The sequence below is a fragment of the Phocoena phocoena genome, chromosome 19, assembly GCF_963924675.1.
Source record: "Phocoena phocoena chromosome 19, mPhoPho1.1, whole genome shotgun sequence".
Taxonomy (NCBI): Eukaryota; Metazoa; Chordata; class Mammalia; order Artiodactyla; family Phocoenidae; genus Phocoena; species Phocoena phocoena.
This window is the reverse complement of record NC_089237.1, coordinates 50,544,645-50,560,945: the sequence shown is the minus strand read 5'-3', so window position 1 is coordinate 50,560,945 and position 16,301 is coordinate 50,544,645. Positions and strand designations below refer to the sequence as shown.

The window sequence follows — 16,301 nt, the reverse complement described above, 5'->3', positions numbered from 1 at the left end:
CTCCTGTAGACAGCATATATATGGGTCTTGTTTTTGTATCCATTCAGCAAGCCTGTGTCTTTTGGTTGGAGTACTTAATCCATTCATGTTTAAGGTAATTATCGATATGTATGTTCCTATTACCATTTTCTTAATTGTTTTGGGTTTGTTTGTGTAGGTCCTTTTCTTCTCTTGTGTTTCCCACTTAGAGAAGTTCCTTTAGCATTTGTTGTAGAGCTGGTTTGGTGGTTGTGAATTCTTTTAGCTTTTGCTCGTCTGTAAAGCTTTTGATTTCTCCATCGAATCTGAATGAGATCCTTGCTGGGTAGAGTAAGCTTGGTTGCAGGTTCTTCCCTTTCATCACTTTAAATATGTCATGCCACTCCCTTCTGGCTTGTAGAGTTTCTGCTGAGAAATCAGCTGTTAACCTTAGGGGAGTCCCCTGTATGTTATTTGTTGTTTTTCCCTTGCTGCTTTCAATAATTTTTCTTTGTCTTTAATTTTTGCCAATTTGATTACTATGTGTCTTGGTGTGTTTCTCCTTGAGTTTATCCCGTATGGGACTCTCTGCACTTTCTGGACTTGGGTGGCTATTTCCTTTCCCATGTTAGGGAAGTTTTCTCTTCAGAGAAAACTGATCTCTTCAGATATTTTCTCGGGTCCTTTCTCTCTTTCTTCTCCTTCTGGGACCCCTATAATGCGAATGTTGTTGCGTTTAATGTTGTCCCAGAGGTCTCTTAGGCTGTCTTCATTTCTTTTCATTCTTTTTTCTTTATTCTCTTCTGCAACAGTGAATTCCACCATTCTGTCTTCCAGGTCACTTATCCATTCTTCTGCCTCAGTTATTCTGCTATTGACTCCTTCTAGTGTATTTTTCATTTCAGCTATTGTATTGTTCATCTCTATTTGTTTATTCTTTAATTCTTCTAGGTCTTTGTTAAACACTTCATGAATCTTCTTGATCTTTGCCTCCATTCTTTTTCTGAGGTCCTGGATCATCTTCACTATCATTATTCTGAATTTATTTTCTGGAAGGTGGCCTATCTCCACTTCATTTAGTTGTTTTTCTGGGGTTTTATCTTGTTCCTTCATCTGGTACATAGCCCTCTGCCTTTTCATCTTGTCTATCTTTCTGTGAATGTGGTTTCTGTTCCACAGGCTGCAGGATTGTAGTTCTTCTTGCTTCTGCTGTCTGCCCTCTCCCCGCTTTTTGAATAGGAATGACTATGTTATCCTATGCCTAGTCCACCACTGTATGGTGGGGGAGGGAGGCAGATGACTTTCTCTTTTTTTTTTTTTTTTTTTTGATGACTTTCTCTTTAGTTCACAGGTCTTCAGAAGGTGAGGAATTTCACTGGAGAAACTGTACTTAAGAATATATACTTGAGGGACTTCCCTGGTGACACAGTGGTTAAGAATCTGCCTGCCAGTGCAGGGGACACAGGTTCGATCCCTGGTCCAGGAAGATCCCAAATGCCATGGAGCAACTAAGCCTGTGCACCACAACTCCTGAGCCTGTGCTCTACAGCCTGTGTGCCACAACTACTGAGCCTGCATGCCACAAATATTGAAGCCCCCGTGCCTAGAGCCTGTGCTCTGCAACAAGAGCAGCCCCAGAAATGAGAAACCCATGCACCACAATGAAGAGTAGCCCCCACTTGCCACAGCTAGAGAAAGCCCGTACGCAGCAATGAAGACCCAATGCAGCCAAAAATTTAAAAAATAAATACATAAATTTATTAAAAATAAAAAAGAATATATACTTGAGAAACCTTATCTATACCTAGGCCTGATTTAGATGATGAAATTCTGGACTTCAGGCTGATGCTATAACGGGATTAGACTTTGTGGTGCCTTGACAGGGGATGAGTGTATTTGGCATGTGGAAGAAATATGAATTGTTGGGGTCCAGAGGGCATACAGTGGTAGCCAGTCTCCAGAACAGTCCCCAGGGACCCACAGCTCATGGTATTCATGCCCTTGCGTAGTCTCCTCCCAAACTGTATCAGGGTTGGTCTTTGTAACCAATAGACTATGGCAGAAGCGATGGTATATGACTTCTGAAGCTAAAAGACATCTCTCTTTCTCTCTCCCCTTCTCTCCTTCTCTCTGTGTCTCTTCAGCTGCTTTTCTGGGAGAAGTCAGCTGTTATGTCATGAGGACAATTAAGAAACTCTATGGGACTGCCCTGGTGGCACAGTGGTTAAGAATCCGCTTGCCAATGCAGGGCACACAGGTTCGAGCCCTGGTCTGGGAAGATCCCACATGCCACAGTACACCTAAGCCTGTGTACCATAACTGCTGAGCCTGTGCTCTAGAGCCCACGAGCCATAACTACTGAAGCCGCATGCCTAGAGTCCGTGCTCCACAGCAAGAGAAGCCACTGCAATGAGAAGCCCACGCACCACAATGAAGAGTAGCTCCCACTCACCGCAACTAGAGAAAGCCTGAAGACCCAACGCAGCCATAAATAAATAAATAAATAAAATACTTGAGGGACTTCCCTGGTGACACAGTGGTTAAGAATCTGCCTGCCAGTGCAGGGGACACAGGTTCGATCCCTGGTCCAGGAAGATCCCAAATGCCATGGAGCAGGCGTGTCTTGCAGGATCTTAGTTCCCTGACCAGGGATTGAATCTGGGCCCATGGCAGTGAAAGTGCCAAGTCCTAACCACTGGACCACCAGGGAATTCCCATTTTTTCACATTTTATATTTAGGTCTGTGATCTATTCCAAGTTAATTTTTGTACAAAGTGGAGGAATGAACCAAGGTTGATTTTTTTTTTTTGCCTGTGGATTGCATATGGAAATGGTGTTCCAGCACCTCTTCTTGAAAAGTACTTTTTTCTCAATTGGATTGCCTTTGCATCTTTGCCAAAACTCAGCTAACCATATTTGTGTCTATTTTTGGACAACCTACTTTATTCTATGATCTTATCTTTCAGCCAACACCACACTGACTTGATTACTGCAGCTTAATAGAAAGTCTTGAAATCAAGTAGCCTGAGTCTTGAGACTTTGTTCTTCATTCCCAAAACTGTTTTAGCTATTCTATTTCCTTTTGCCTTTTGCTATACATTTTAGAATCTGCTTATTGATACTGACAAAAACTACTAACAAAAATGTCTGCTGTTGTTTTTAATGGGGATTGCATGAACCTGTAGATATATTGAGGAGAAATGATATTTAACATTATTGAGTCTTCCAATCCATGAACAAAGTATATCTCTCCATTTATTTGGTCTGTTTTGATTTCTTTCATTAGTATTCTATAGATTCCAGCATAGAGAGCATGTACATGTTTTGTTAGATTTATACCTACTAAGTATTTCTTTTTTCTGGTGTAGTTGCAAATTGTTCTTTCTTATTTCACATTCCAGTTGTTCATTGCTACTATATAGAAATACGATTAACTTTTTGTATATTGACCATGCATTGTGCAGTCTTGAAAAGCATACTTATTAGTTGCGGGCGCTGTTTTGTAGATTCTTTGAATTTTCTATGTAGATAATCATATCAAATGGAAATGAGGACAATTTTATTTCTTCCTTTCCAATCAGTGTATCTTTTATTTATTTTCTTGCATTACTGCACTGGCTAAAACTTCCAATGATGTTGAATAGTTGCCGTGAGAACGGACAACTTTCCCTTGTGCCTGACGTTGGGGAAAAGCATTCAGTATTTCATGACTAAATATGATGTGAATCATAGGTTTTCAACTTCATCGGGTTGAGGAAGTTCCCTTCTGTTCATATTCTGCTGACAGTTATCATGAATGGATATCGTCACATGCCTTTTCTTCACGTATTGAGATGATCACACGAATTTTTTTCTTTACTCTGTTAAGATGGTAAATTTCATTGATTGATTTTCAACCGTATATTACCAGCCTTGCATTCCCAAGATGAACTCCTCTTGTGTGTGATTATTACATTTTTTACATGCTGCTTAATTCGACTTGATAATGTGTTGTTATAGATTTTCCCCTCTGTGTTCATGGGGGACATTGGTTTGCAGTTTTTCTTTCTCGTTATGTCTTTGAAACTGAGGGCAATCATCAGTTAGATCCATTAAACTTGTAAACTGCCTTCACTGCTCAGGCTCACTTTGTTTTTGCAAAAATCTGCATGTCCTCCAAGCATCACGTAGCCTAAACAATAAGGTGTTTGCCCAAGTAGTTTTTTTCAGAAACTTGGAGTCAGCTGTGATGACTAGCTTGAGCTAGTTAAGACTGATTGGAACTACCGATCCCCTACCTGGGCATGTGCGAGTGTCCAGTAACCTTTTGAAGTCAGAGGGCCAGGAACTCCACCCTGAGAACATGCTGTCGCTGCCACTTTCTGGACACGCGTCCCATGAAGAAGCATGTAGGTTCATTGCACCTGCGCAGAACAACAATTGTTTCGCCTTTTTCTTACCTCCAATCACCTTTCTCCGTGCTCCCTGTGCTCCCCGCCCACCAGCTTTATCCTATAAATACCCTGAGCCTCTTGCATTCAGGGAGGTAGGTTTGAGATTTGTTCTCTTCGTTTGGCTGCTCTGTGAATAAGTCCTTCCTCTGCTGCAAACCTCGGCATCTCAGTGTTTGGCTTGCTGTGCGTCGGAGAACGAACCTGGTTCAACATCTTTACCTGGCTTCAGTAATACGGTAAGGCTGGCCTCATAAATGAAATGGGAAGTATTCTCCCCTCTTCTGTTTTCCACAGATATTGTGTAGAACTGGTATTATTTCTCCCCCAAAATGTTTGGTAGCAAAAGTGTCTGTACCTGGAGTTTTTGTTGTTGGAAGGTTTTTAACTATAAATTCAATTTCTTTGATATATGTAATATTGTGATTTTTAATAAGAAATATGTATTTGGGGCTTCCCTGGTGGTGCAGTGGTTGAGAGTCCGCCTGCCGATGCAGGGGACACGGGTTCGTGTCCCGGTCTGGGAGGATCCCACATTCCGCGGAGCGGCCGGCCCGTGAGCCATGGCCGCTGAGCCTGCGCGTCCGGAGACTGTGCTCCGCAGCGGGAGAGGCCACAGCAGTGAGAGGCCCGCGTACTGCAAAACAAGAAAAAGAAAAAAAAAAGAAATATGTATTTGGTCTTCATCCCCATTTCTGGCACAGAGCTTCTAGAACGCTTGGGATTTCCTAAGTGATGAGAGCAGTAAGGTGGTTTTTGTTATGTTAATAGGTGACTTCTTTGGAAAGCTCCCAAGGATGGGAGCTGGTCGCTGGAGAAGCTGACTATGTAATTAGAGTGTTGGAATTTCCATCCAACCCACCTGACCTCTGGGGAGGGGAGAGGAGCTGGAGGTTGCATCAATCACCAAAGGCTAATGATTTAATAGACTGTGGCTGTTACCAAGCCAAACTTTGCTCCCCTGTGTGCGGTAAAGCCAGTCCACTGACACCAGGTTGTGGTGAAGGAAAGTGCAGCGTTTATTGTTAAGGCCAAACGGGGTCCAGGCCACTAATGCTCAAAAGACCCAAACTCCCTGTTGGATTTCAGGGAAGGGTTTTTTTTGTTTGTTTGTTTTTTTGCGGTACGCGGGCCCCTCACTGCTGCGGCCTCCCCCGGTGCGGAGCACAGGCTCCGGACGCGCAGGCTCAGTGGCCATGGCCGCTCCGCGGAATGTGGGATCTTCTCGGACCGGGGCACGATCCCGTGTCTCCTACATCGGCAGGCGGACTCTCAACCTCTGCGCCACCAGGGAAGCCCAGGGAAGGACTTCTAAAGATAGGGTAAAGGAGAAGGTTGTGAGATGCATGACCAACTCGTGGACACTCTTCTGACTGGTTGGTGGTGAGGTAATTGGAAGTCAACGTCATTAAGCTTCTGGTTCCAACCTATCTGAGGTCTGTGTGCTTGTGGTCAGCGTGCAGTTAACTTCTTCCACCTGGTGGGGGTTTCAGTCTCTGCAAAACGGCTCAAGGATATGGCTCAGAACACTGTCTAGCCCTTGAGGAGGTACTGAAGGTCCTTGACTTTGTTTAATGGCTAAACTATTATTATTTTGTCTTGCTTAACTGTTTTCCTCTGTCTCTGCATTTTCTCACTTCTGATTAAATTTGTTCTTTGGAACTCAGGGAAGGCTAGGCAGCTACAGATTTGCTACAAACAAGAGGCAGGTGGAGGGCATGGGGGGTGGATCTTTCAAGGGAAGGCCTCATAGGGTCCTGCTCAGTCACAGTCCCCCCTTTTCTTTGATCCTCCTCAGTCTTGAGGGAGAACATGTGTGGGACAAGAAAAGGAATAAAGTTTTGGATAGAGAGGTTAATCATAAACTTGGCAGAGGAACTTGGTTTTAGGGGGACTCAGTTTCATGACTATGTAATGAAGCCTCCATAAAAACCCAAAAGGGGGCTTCCCTGGTGGCGCAGTGGTTGAGAGTCCGCTTGCCGGTGCAGAGGACGCGGGTTCGTGCCCCGGTCGGGAGGATCCCGCGTGCCGCGGAGTGGCTGGGCCCGTGAGCCATGGCCGCTGGGCCTGCGCGTCCAGAGCCTGTGCTCCGCAACGGGAGAGGCCGCAGCAGTGAGAGGCCCGCGTACCACAAAAAAAAAAACGAAAAGGATCGAGAGAGCTTCTGGGTTAGTGAACACATAAAGATTTGGGGAGAGTGGTACATTCAGAGAAAGCCTGGAAGCTCTGAGCACTTTCCCCATACCTTCCCCTATGCATCTCTTCTAGCTGGCTGTTCCTGAGTAATGTCCTTTTACGATAAACCAGTGGTCTAGCAAGTAAAATGTTTCTCTGAGTTCTATGAGCCTCTCTAGCAAGTTAATTTAATCCAAGGAGGGGGTCGTTGGAACCTCCCACGTATAGCCAACTATAGTATAGTTGGTTAGAAGCACAATTGATAACCTGGACTTGCAACTGGCATCTGAAGTGTGTGTATGTGGGTAGGTGTGTGCACACGTGTGTGCATGGGGGTGGGGGTGGGGTGCATGGGGGCAGGGGGGTACGTGGGGAGAGGCAGTCTTGTAAGACTGAACTTTCGGGACTTCCCTAGTGGTCCAGTGGTTAGGACTCCACACTTTCACTGCCATAGGCCTGGGTTTGATCCCTGGTCAGGGAACTAAGATCCCACAAGTGTGGCCAAAAAAAAAAAAAAAGACTGAACTCTTTTTTTTTTTTTTTTTTTTTTTGCGGTACGCGGGCCTCTCACTGCTGTGGCCTCTCCCGTTGTGGAGCACAGGCTCCGGACGCGTAGGCTCAGCGGCCACGGCTCATGGGCCCAGCCGCTCCGCGGCATGTGGGATCCTCCCGGACTGGGACACGAACCCGTGTCCCCTGCATCGGCAGGCGGACTCCCAAACATTGCGCCACCAGGGAAGCCCAAGACTGAACTCTTAACATGTGGGATTGATGCTATCTCCAGGTAGATAGTGTCAGAATTGTATTGAATTTTAGGACACCCAGCTAGTGTCGGAGAATTGTTGATATGGAAAAACTCTCCCACCCCCATGCTGGAATTGGGTCCAGAACCCTCTTTAATATAGAACTATTCAAGTTATCTATTTCTTCTTGAGTTTTGGTAGTTCGAGTCTTTCAAGCAGTTAGTCCATTTCATCTGAGTTGTCAAATACATGGTATAATTGTTCATAATATTCCTTTATTATCCTTTTAATGTGAGTAGAGTCTATAGTGATCTCTCCATTTCCATTTCTGATATTGGCAGTTTGTCACTTGTCTCTTTTTCTTGGTCATGACTAGAGGTTTGTTGATTTATTGATCTTTGCAAAGAACCAGCTCTTGGTTTCACTGATTTTTTTTTTTCTATTTTTGATTTCACTGATTTCTGCTCTTTATTTCCTTCCTTTTGCTTGGTTTGGGTTTAATTTGCTCTTTTTCATTTTCTAAATGCAAAGCTAGATTTTTTTTAATTTGAGAGCTTTCATCTTTTCTAATATAAGTATTTAATGCTACAATTTCCCTTCAGGCACTTGTGACCTGGAGCCGTGAGAATCAATTGTGCCCACCTCTTCCCAACCTTGTGTTCAGTGATGTCACCTTGAAATCAGCTGGAGTGGGAGTATTTGCACCACAGAAGTTAGAAATACTATGCACTAGGGCTAGTCTTCCCCCTTCCAGAGAACCTATTATTAAACAATTACTAGCAACCAATGGCGCTAAGCACTGCTCTAATGCCTCACAGAGGTTTTGATATGTTGTATTTTTGTTTCTTTTATTTTCTAATTTCCATTGAGATAGTTTTCCCGACTCAGGAACAATGTACAAGTGTGTTTTAATTTCCAAATATTTGGGGGATTTTTCAGATATCTTTCTGTTGCAGATTTCTAGTTTAATTTCATTATGGTCAGAGACAGGCTTTGTATGATTTTCAATTATTTTAAATTTAAGGTTTCTTGCATGGCCCAAAATATAATCCGTCTTGGTGAATTTTCACTGTGTACATGGAAAGCGTTGTTCTGATGCTGTTTGGGTGGCGTGTTCTAGAAATGTCAATTAGGTCAAGTTGGTTAATGGTGTCGTGCAGGTCTTCTGTATCCTTGCTGACTTTCTGTGTTCTACTGATTTGCGTGTTCTGTTGATGATGGAAATGTCACCTACTCCCCTCTCCAAGTATAATTGTCGATTTGTCCATTTATCCTTTCAGTTGTATCAGTTTTCTCTTCACTGTATTTTGCATCCTTGTTCTTAGGTGCATATACATTTAGGATTGTTACGAATTCTTGTTGGGATGACCTTTTTTTTTCATTCTGTAATGTCTCTCTTTTATTCCTGATAACACTGCTTGATGTGAAGTCTAGATTGTCTAATGTTAATATACCCATTCCATTCTTTTTTCAATTGAAGTATAGTTGATTTACGGTATTGTGTTAGTTTCAGGTGTACAACAAAGTGATTCAGGTTTTTTTTCAGATTATTTTCCATTATAGGGTATTACAAGATATTGAATATAATTCCCTGTGCTATACAGTAAATCCTTGTTGCTTATCTATTTTATGGATAGTAGTTTGGATCTGTTAATCCCATACTCCTAACTTATCCCTCCCCACCTCCCTTTACCCTTTGGTAGCCGTAAGTTTGTTTTCTATGTTGTGAGTCTGTTTGTTTTGTATATAGATTCATTTGTATTATTTTTAGGTTCCACATATAAGTGATATCATATAATATTTGTCTTTCTCTGTCTGACTTCACTAAGTATAACATTCTCTAGGTCTATCCATTTTGCTGCTAATGGCAATATCTCATTCATTTTTTGTGGCTGACTAATATTCCATTGTATGTATATGTACCACATCTTCTTAAGCCAATCATCTGGGCACCTGGGTTGTGTCCATGTCTTGGCTATTGTAAATAGTGCTGCTGTGAACATTGAGGTGCATGTATCTTTTCAAATTAAGAGTTTTTGTCTTTTTTGGATATATACCCAGGAATGGGATTGCTGGATCATATGGTGGCTCTATTTTTAGTTTAAGGAACCTCCATAGTGTTCTCCATAGTGGGTGCACCAATTTACATTCCCACCAACCGTGTAGGAGGGTTCCCTTTTCTCCACATCCTCTCCAGCATTTAGTATTTGTAGACTTTTTGATGATGGCCATTCTGACCAGTATGAGGTAATACCTCATTGTGGTTTTTATTTGCATTTCTCTAATCATTAGTGATATTGAGCATCTTTTCATGTGCCTGTTGGCCATCTGTATCTCTTCTTTGGAGAGGTGTCTGCTTAGGTTTTCAGCCCGCTTTTTGATTGAGTTTTTTGGGTATGTGTGTGTGTGTGTGTGTGTGTGTGTGTGTGTGTGTGTTGGTTTTTTTTCTTTTGCTAGTCTTTCTTCTACTAGTATTTTCATTGCATATGTTTTTCAACTCTTATCTTTAACCTATTTATATCATTACATTTAAAGTGGATTTGTTATAAGCAGAATATACTTGGACCTTTATTCATCCAATCTGATCATCCATCTTTAATTGGAGTGTTTAACCATTTACTTTTTTTTTTTCCACCACACAGCTTGTGGGATCTTAGCTCCCTGACCAGGGATCGAACCCAGGCCCTCCACAGTGAGAGCTTGAAGTCTCAACCACTGGACTGCCAGGGAATTCCCTAACCATTTACATCTGATATAATTATTAATATGGTTGAATTCAAGTCTACCATTTTATTTTCTGTGTTTTATGTTTTCTTCTCCCTTTTCTGTTTACTTTTGGGTTATTTGAGTATTTATTATTGCATCTTAATTTACCTATTGGCTTTGGGGCTATATGACTTTGTTTTTCAGGAGGTGCTCTGGGAATTATGATATACATACTTAACCTCTCACAGTAGACTCAGAGTTAATATTGTTACCACCTGAAGTAAAATATAGAAGCCTTACAACCATATAGGTTAGGTCCCTTCATCCACTTTTATGTTATACTTTTCATATACATTACATCTACATACATGGAACACCCCAGTAGACAATGTACTAATTTTTGCTTTATACAGTTAATACAGGGTCTTCCCTGTTGGTCCAGTGGGTAAGGCTCCATGCTCCCCTAGTCAGGGAACTAGATCCCACATGCATGCTACAACTACGAAGTCCATGTACCACAACTAAAAGATCCCACATGCTGCAACAAAAAGATCCCATGTGCCTCAACTAAGACCTGGCACAGCCAAAATAAATAAAATAAATAAATGAAAATTTAAAAATAAATAAACAGTTAATACGTATTTTAAGTAACTTAAGAGGAGAAAAATATATTACCCAGATATATACAATTTCTGTTGCTCTTCCTTTATTCCTGAAGTTACAGGTTTCCCTCTGGTATCATTTTCCTTCAGCCTAAAACTTCCTTTACCATTTCTTATAGAACAGGTCTGATGGCAACAAATTCTCATAGTTTTCCTCCATCTAAATGTCTTCACTTTGTCATCATTCCTGACGTATGTTTTCACTGGAAATAGAATTCTGGGTAGACAGTTCTTTAAACACTTTAAAGATGTCATTCAGGGCTTCCCTGGTGGCACAGTGGTTGAGAGTCCGCCTGCCGATGCAGGGGACACGGGTTCGTGCCCCGGTCCGGGAAGATCCCACATGCTGCGGAGTGGCTGGGCCTGTGAGTCATGGGCGCTGAGCCTGTGCGTCCGGAGCCTGTGCTCCGCAACGGGAGAGGCCACAACAGTGAGAGGCCCGCGTACCGAAAGAAAAAAAAAAGATATCATTCAGCTGTCTTCTAGCTTCTTTGCTTCTAGTAAGAAATTCACAATCATGCATATTGTTCCTCTTCTATATGTAATGAGCCCTTGTTCTCTGGTTACTTTAGAGAAGGTTTGGTTTTTAATCTTTGATTTTCAGTAATTTGTTGCCTGGGCATGGTTTTATTGAGTTCATTCTATTTGGGGTTTGCTGAACTCTTTGAATCTATAAATTTATGTCTTTCACTAAATTTGGAGAGTTTTCATCCATTATTTCTTGAAATATATTTTATGCATCAAATGTTTTCTCCTCTCTCTCTGGGACTTCAATGATATGAACGTTAGAACTGCTGCTATTGTCCCACAGTTCACTAAGGCTCTCTTCATTGGGTTTTCTTTTAAATCTTTTTTCCTTTATGTTCATCAGATTGGAAAATGTGTGACTGTTCATTGACTCTTTTCTGCCACCTCCGTTCCACTGTTGAACTCCTCCAGTGAATTTTTTATTTCAGATATTGTATCTTTCCATTCCAAAATTTCCATTTGGGGACTTCCCTGGCAGTCCAGTGATTAAGACTGTGCTTCCACTACAGGAGGCATGGGTTCGATCCCTGGTCGGGGAACTAAGACCCTGCATGCCATGCAGTGCCGCAATAAATAAATAAATAAACGAACTAAATGGAAATATTTATTTATTTATATCTCTATTCTTCTGAGAACCTCTCCATTCAGCACCTTTACCTCATAAAGCATGGTCGTAACAGCTGCTCTCAAGTCTTTGTCTGATAATTCTAGTATCTGAGTCATCTTAGAACTGGCTTCTGTTGATTGTCTTTCACTTGAGAATTGGTCCTATTTGCCAGATTCTTTTTATGTCCAGCAAGTTCGGACTGAATCCTGGACATTTTTAATTTTATGTTGTGAGACTCTAAGTCCTGTCAAAATCCTTTGGAAAATGTTGATGTTTGTTTGTTCTGATTTAGCCGATAATTGACCTGGTTAGATTCAGACATCAAGCTCTGTCTCACCTTCTGTGAGCTGTGGTTTCAGTGTTAAGTGTTTTCCAAACCTTTGCTGTGGTACCTTGGGTCTGTCCCACACATGAATGTGTCTTAGTCTGGGACTTGGGTGGTAGTTTACATCATAACTCAGTTCTCAGCCTTGGCTGTGCTCCTTTAGGTCTGTTCCATGCCTGCACAGCTCCGAGATTAACCCAGAATTTGTGTAAATTCATACACAGAATTAGGATTTGCTTTCTATAGCCTCTCCAGTACTTTCCCTTCTCTCTCGGACCTCCAGGGATCTATTTTTTCCAGTCCTCCTGCTTGAAAGAAGGCGTTTCTCTTCAAGTTTTTGTCACCAGTGCTGCCACACAGTTCCTCATGGCTGGGGCTACCCCCAGTGCAAAGTGGTGAGAGAAAAAGAGGAAAAAATAATGGAGATTCACCCCTACAGTCTTAGACCACAGGGTCTCCTTTTTCTGGTTCCTCTGGCCATAAAGGTGAGTTTTTGCTCAGTTTTATATGCTGCCCCCACTGCTGTACACTCTGTGACTTGGGCCACCCTTGAGCCAGAAAAAGAGGGAGTCACCACCAGACTCCCAAGCTGTAGGAGCCCCTTCTCTTAGTTCTCTGGCCAGAAAGACAGGGTTTCTGTCTGTGTTTTCACTGCTGCTCCCTGCTGTGCAGTCCCCCACTGAGGTCACTCTCAGGTCAAAGTAAGGAGATAAAAGAATAAAAGAAACAGGGTAACTCACCCCAGTTACATGTGATTCTTCAAGTTTTGGCTCTCCTCCCAATCTGCATACCAGCCTTCACTTTACAGACTCAGGTAGTTAGTTGCATCTTATATTTTATTCAGAGTTCTTAGTTGTAATCAGTGGGAAAGATAAGCTGTTTTGTGCTTACCAGAAGTCACTGTTGAATTTTAATATATATGTGCAGTAGATGAATGCTGAAGACGTCGCCATGGAGTGCAGTGACGGGGCCAGCAACACGGGTGGTAAAAGAAGCGAGGGTTGGGGCTTCCCTGGTGGCGCAGTGGTTGAGAGTCCACCTGCCGATGTAGGGGACACGGGTTCGTGCCCCAGTCCGGGAAGATCCCACATGCTGGGCCCATGAGCCATGGCCACTGAGCCTGCGCGTCCGGAGCCTGTGCTCCGCAACGGGAGAGGCCACGACAGTGAGAGGCCCGCGTACCGCAAAAAAAAAAAAAAGCGAGGGTTGGACTTCCCTGGTCTCAGAGTGGTTAAGAATCTGCCTGCCAATGCAGGGGACATGGGTTTGATCCCTGGTCCAGGAAGATCCCACATGCCGCGGAGCAACTAAGCCCATGCGCCACAACTACTGAGGCTGTGCTCTAGAGCCCTTGAGGCCACGCGCCACAACTACTGAAGCCCGTGCGCCTAGAGCCCGTGCTCTGCAACAAGAGAAGCCACCGCAATGAGAAGCCTGCGCACCACAGCAAAGAGTAGCCCCCCGCTCGCCGCAACTGGAGAAAGCCCGCGCACAGCAACGAAGACCCAACACAGCCAAAAATAAATAAATAAATAAAATTTAAAAAAAGAATGAGGATAGGAAGCAAGATTTATTGGATACACTGCAAGGGAGCAGCAGGCAAGATCAAGAGAGGGTCTGCATGGGGCGGGGGAGAGAAACTGGGCTTCTTTTATGGTCCCTTCTGGTCAACCTTGGGTTAATGTTCCACCCATATGGTGATTAGGGCTGGGTGTGTCCTAACTCAGTCATCCTGGAATGCCCACTGCTTGTGGCTGCTGGTAATTTTCCACTGGGGGAGGATGTAATTGCCTTATCCTGAAGTGACCTCCCCTGCCCAAGATGACTGTTCTATTGTTAAGCTCCACATTTCCCCCCTGACAGATCAGCAAAGTCAAATCATTGACATCTGGGCGACGACATCATCTCGGGCTACTTCATGCTGAGAAGGGGCGACTTGGGATCCCGGTTGACTTTGCTGACTGGCCATGGGGCTATGGGATTGTGTGTGAGTAGAAATTTTGGGAGGCCTGTTCAAGAGTAGTCAACTGTATTGATCTTTATCTTTCATCTTCCTGTTTAGCCCTCTGGGCTCTCAAGGCCTCCTCCCGGTTATTAAAGACCTTAAAGGCCGTATCCAATAAGACAGCAAAGGGAGTTTGGGGTCCCCGTTCAAGGTTTTGGAGTTTTTGTCTGATATCAGGTGAAGCCTGGCTGATAAAGTGCATGGCCAGTATAGCTAGTCCCTCTGGGCTTACATGGTCCCGAATGGGTGTGGGGAAGTGAGGGGATGTCGGGCTAGGGACGAGCAGTGGTGGGAGGGGAGCCGGTGAGAGGAGTGCAGGAGGGATTGAAGGAGGGACCGTGGACAATATCGGTGTCAGGCCTAAGAGAGCAGAATTTGGAGAGACGCATGCGCCCACTTTGTCGTATTTTGGGGTTTTGTGACAGGGCCACGAAGGCCTGAATGTAGGGGACCTCAGAGTCCTTCCCAAGTTTACGACAAAAGAGATAGAGCTGCAGGATGGTGTTATAGTTTAGGGATCAATTGAGGGGCCAGACCTCCTGATCCAGCAATGAATATTAGCCGTTTCTTTTTGAGAGTTTGGGGATCAAATTTAGTCCAGTTTTTAAGAATACATCCCGAAGGTGTCTCAGCAGGAATAAAGGATGTTAGACCCACATCGGATCTTAACCAGGCACAGCGTCTGCCCAAAAGGTGTCCCTAGAGGGAGATGGGCCTCTGTAGTGTCCGCAGGGGACCTGAGGTTGTGCTCTAGACTGGGGCGCCCCCCCCACCCCCGCAGAATAGAGGACCTCTGAAGGCGTGCTCTGTCTGACAGAGGCCTCCTGACACCCAGCCAACAGGTGTCGGGCCTTGGGTGAACAGCCCAAGAGGAGGGAGTGGAAAGTGGTCTCGGGCCAGCCAGGAAGGGAAACTCACTGGTTTTGTGGTGACTCGACTCGTTTGAAGTACCTGGAGATGTTGGTGGATCAGAATGGGTGGTCCTCAAGGGAGAATGGAAAGGAAAAGGGGATCTCACAGCCTGCCTGGATTCGCCCCAGACGAGCTGCCACTGCCAACTGCACCAGGCGTCGGAAGCGAGCAGTCCCAAGGCTAGGGCCAAAGGGCACTGCCACCTGATCGGGCAGGGACTGTTGATCCGTATGGGGCCAGGTTTTACGTCCGAACAGTCTCCTTGGCCAGGGTGTGCCATCCCGGGTCTCCAGGGACCTCAGACCATCCGCGGTGTTGAAGAGAAGAAGAGACCGTACCCCTTAGGGTGACAGCAAGTCAGAGTCCCGACCCGGAGGGCTTCCGGTCTCGCTGAGGAGTAGCCCCTGCCGGGGACCTTCAGTTGCCCCAATTCAGTAGGCCCAGTAGGCCGATCACTACGTGTTGGAAGATGATCAGAAAAGGCACAGAGAGGAGAGAGAGGCGCTCCCCATAGGGGCCACCAAGATGCCACAGAGTGCAGTGAAGGGGCCGGCAACGAGGGTGGTAAAAGAATGTATTGAGTCAGAAACGAGGGTAGAAAGCGAGATTTATTGGATACACTGCAAGGGAGCAGCGGGTGAGACCAAGAGAGGGTCTACACGGGGGGGGAAAGAAGCTGGGCTTCGTTTATGGTCCCTTCTGGTCACCCTTGAGTTAATGTTCCATCCATATGTTGGTTAGGGCTGGGCATGTCTAGCAATGTAGACAATCTGGGCAGTCTTCTTGGAATGCCCACTGCCTTCTTTTTTTGTTGTTTTGTTTTGGTCTTGTTTTTATTTATTTAATGGCTGCGTTGGGTCTTTGTTGCTGCGTGCAGGCGAGCGGGGGCTACTCTTTGTTGCGGTGCACTGGCTTCTCATTGCCGTGGCTCCTCTTGCTGCGAAGCACGGGCTCTAGGCGTGTGGGCTTCGGTAATTAAGGCTTGTGGGCTCTAGAGCGCGGGCTCAGCAGTTGTGGCGCACTGGGCTTAGTTGCTCTGTGGCATATGTGAGATCTTCCCGGGCCAGGGCTCGAACCCATGTCCCCTGCACTGGCAGGCAGATTCTTAACCAGTGTGCCACGAGGGAAGTCCCGGTATCTAGGTAATATCTTTGTATGGTGAGATACCGTAACTAGTCTTACCATGGTGATCATCTTGCAATGTGTAGAAATATCGAATAAGTATGTTGTTGTGTAACAGGACCTAGCAC

General features: G+C 44.5%; 1 non-coding gene across 1 annotated transcript; it reads right to left on the bottom strand.

The window, feature by feature from the left end:
• Nucleotides 1–2,595: 2,595 nt before the first annotated feature.
• TRNAE-UUC (transfer RNA glutamic acid (anticodon UUC)) lies at nt 2,596–2,668 on the bottom strand. The gene has a single exon. It is a non-coding gene; the product is annotated as a tRNA-Glu (tRNA).
• Nucleotides 2,669–16,301: the final 13,633 nt, after the last annotated feature.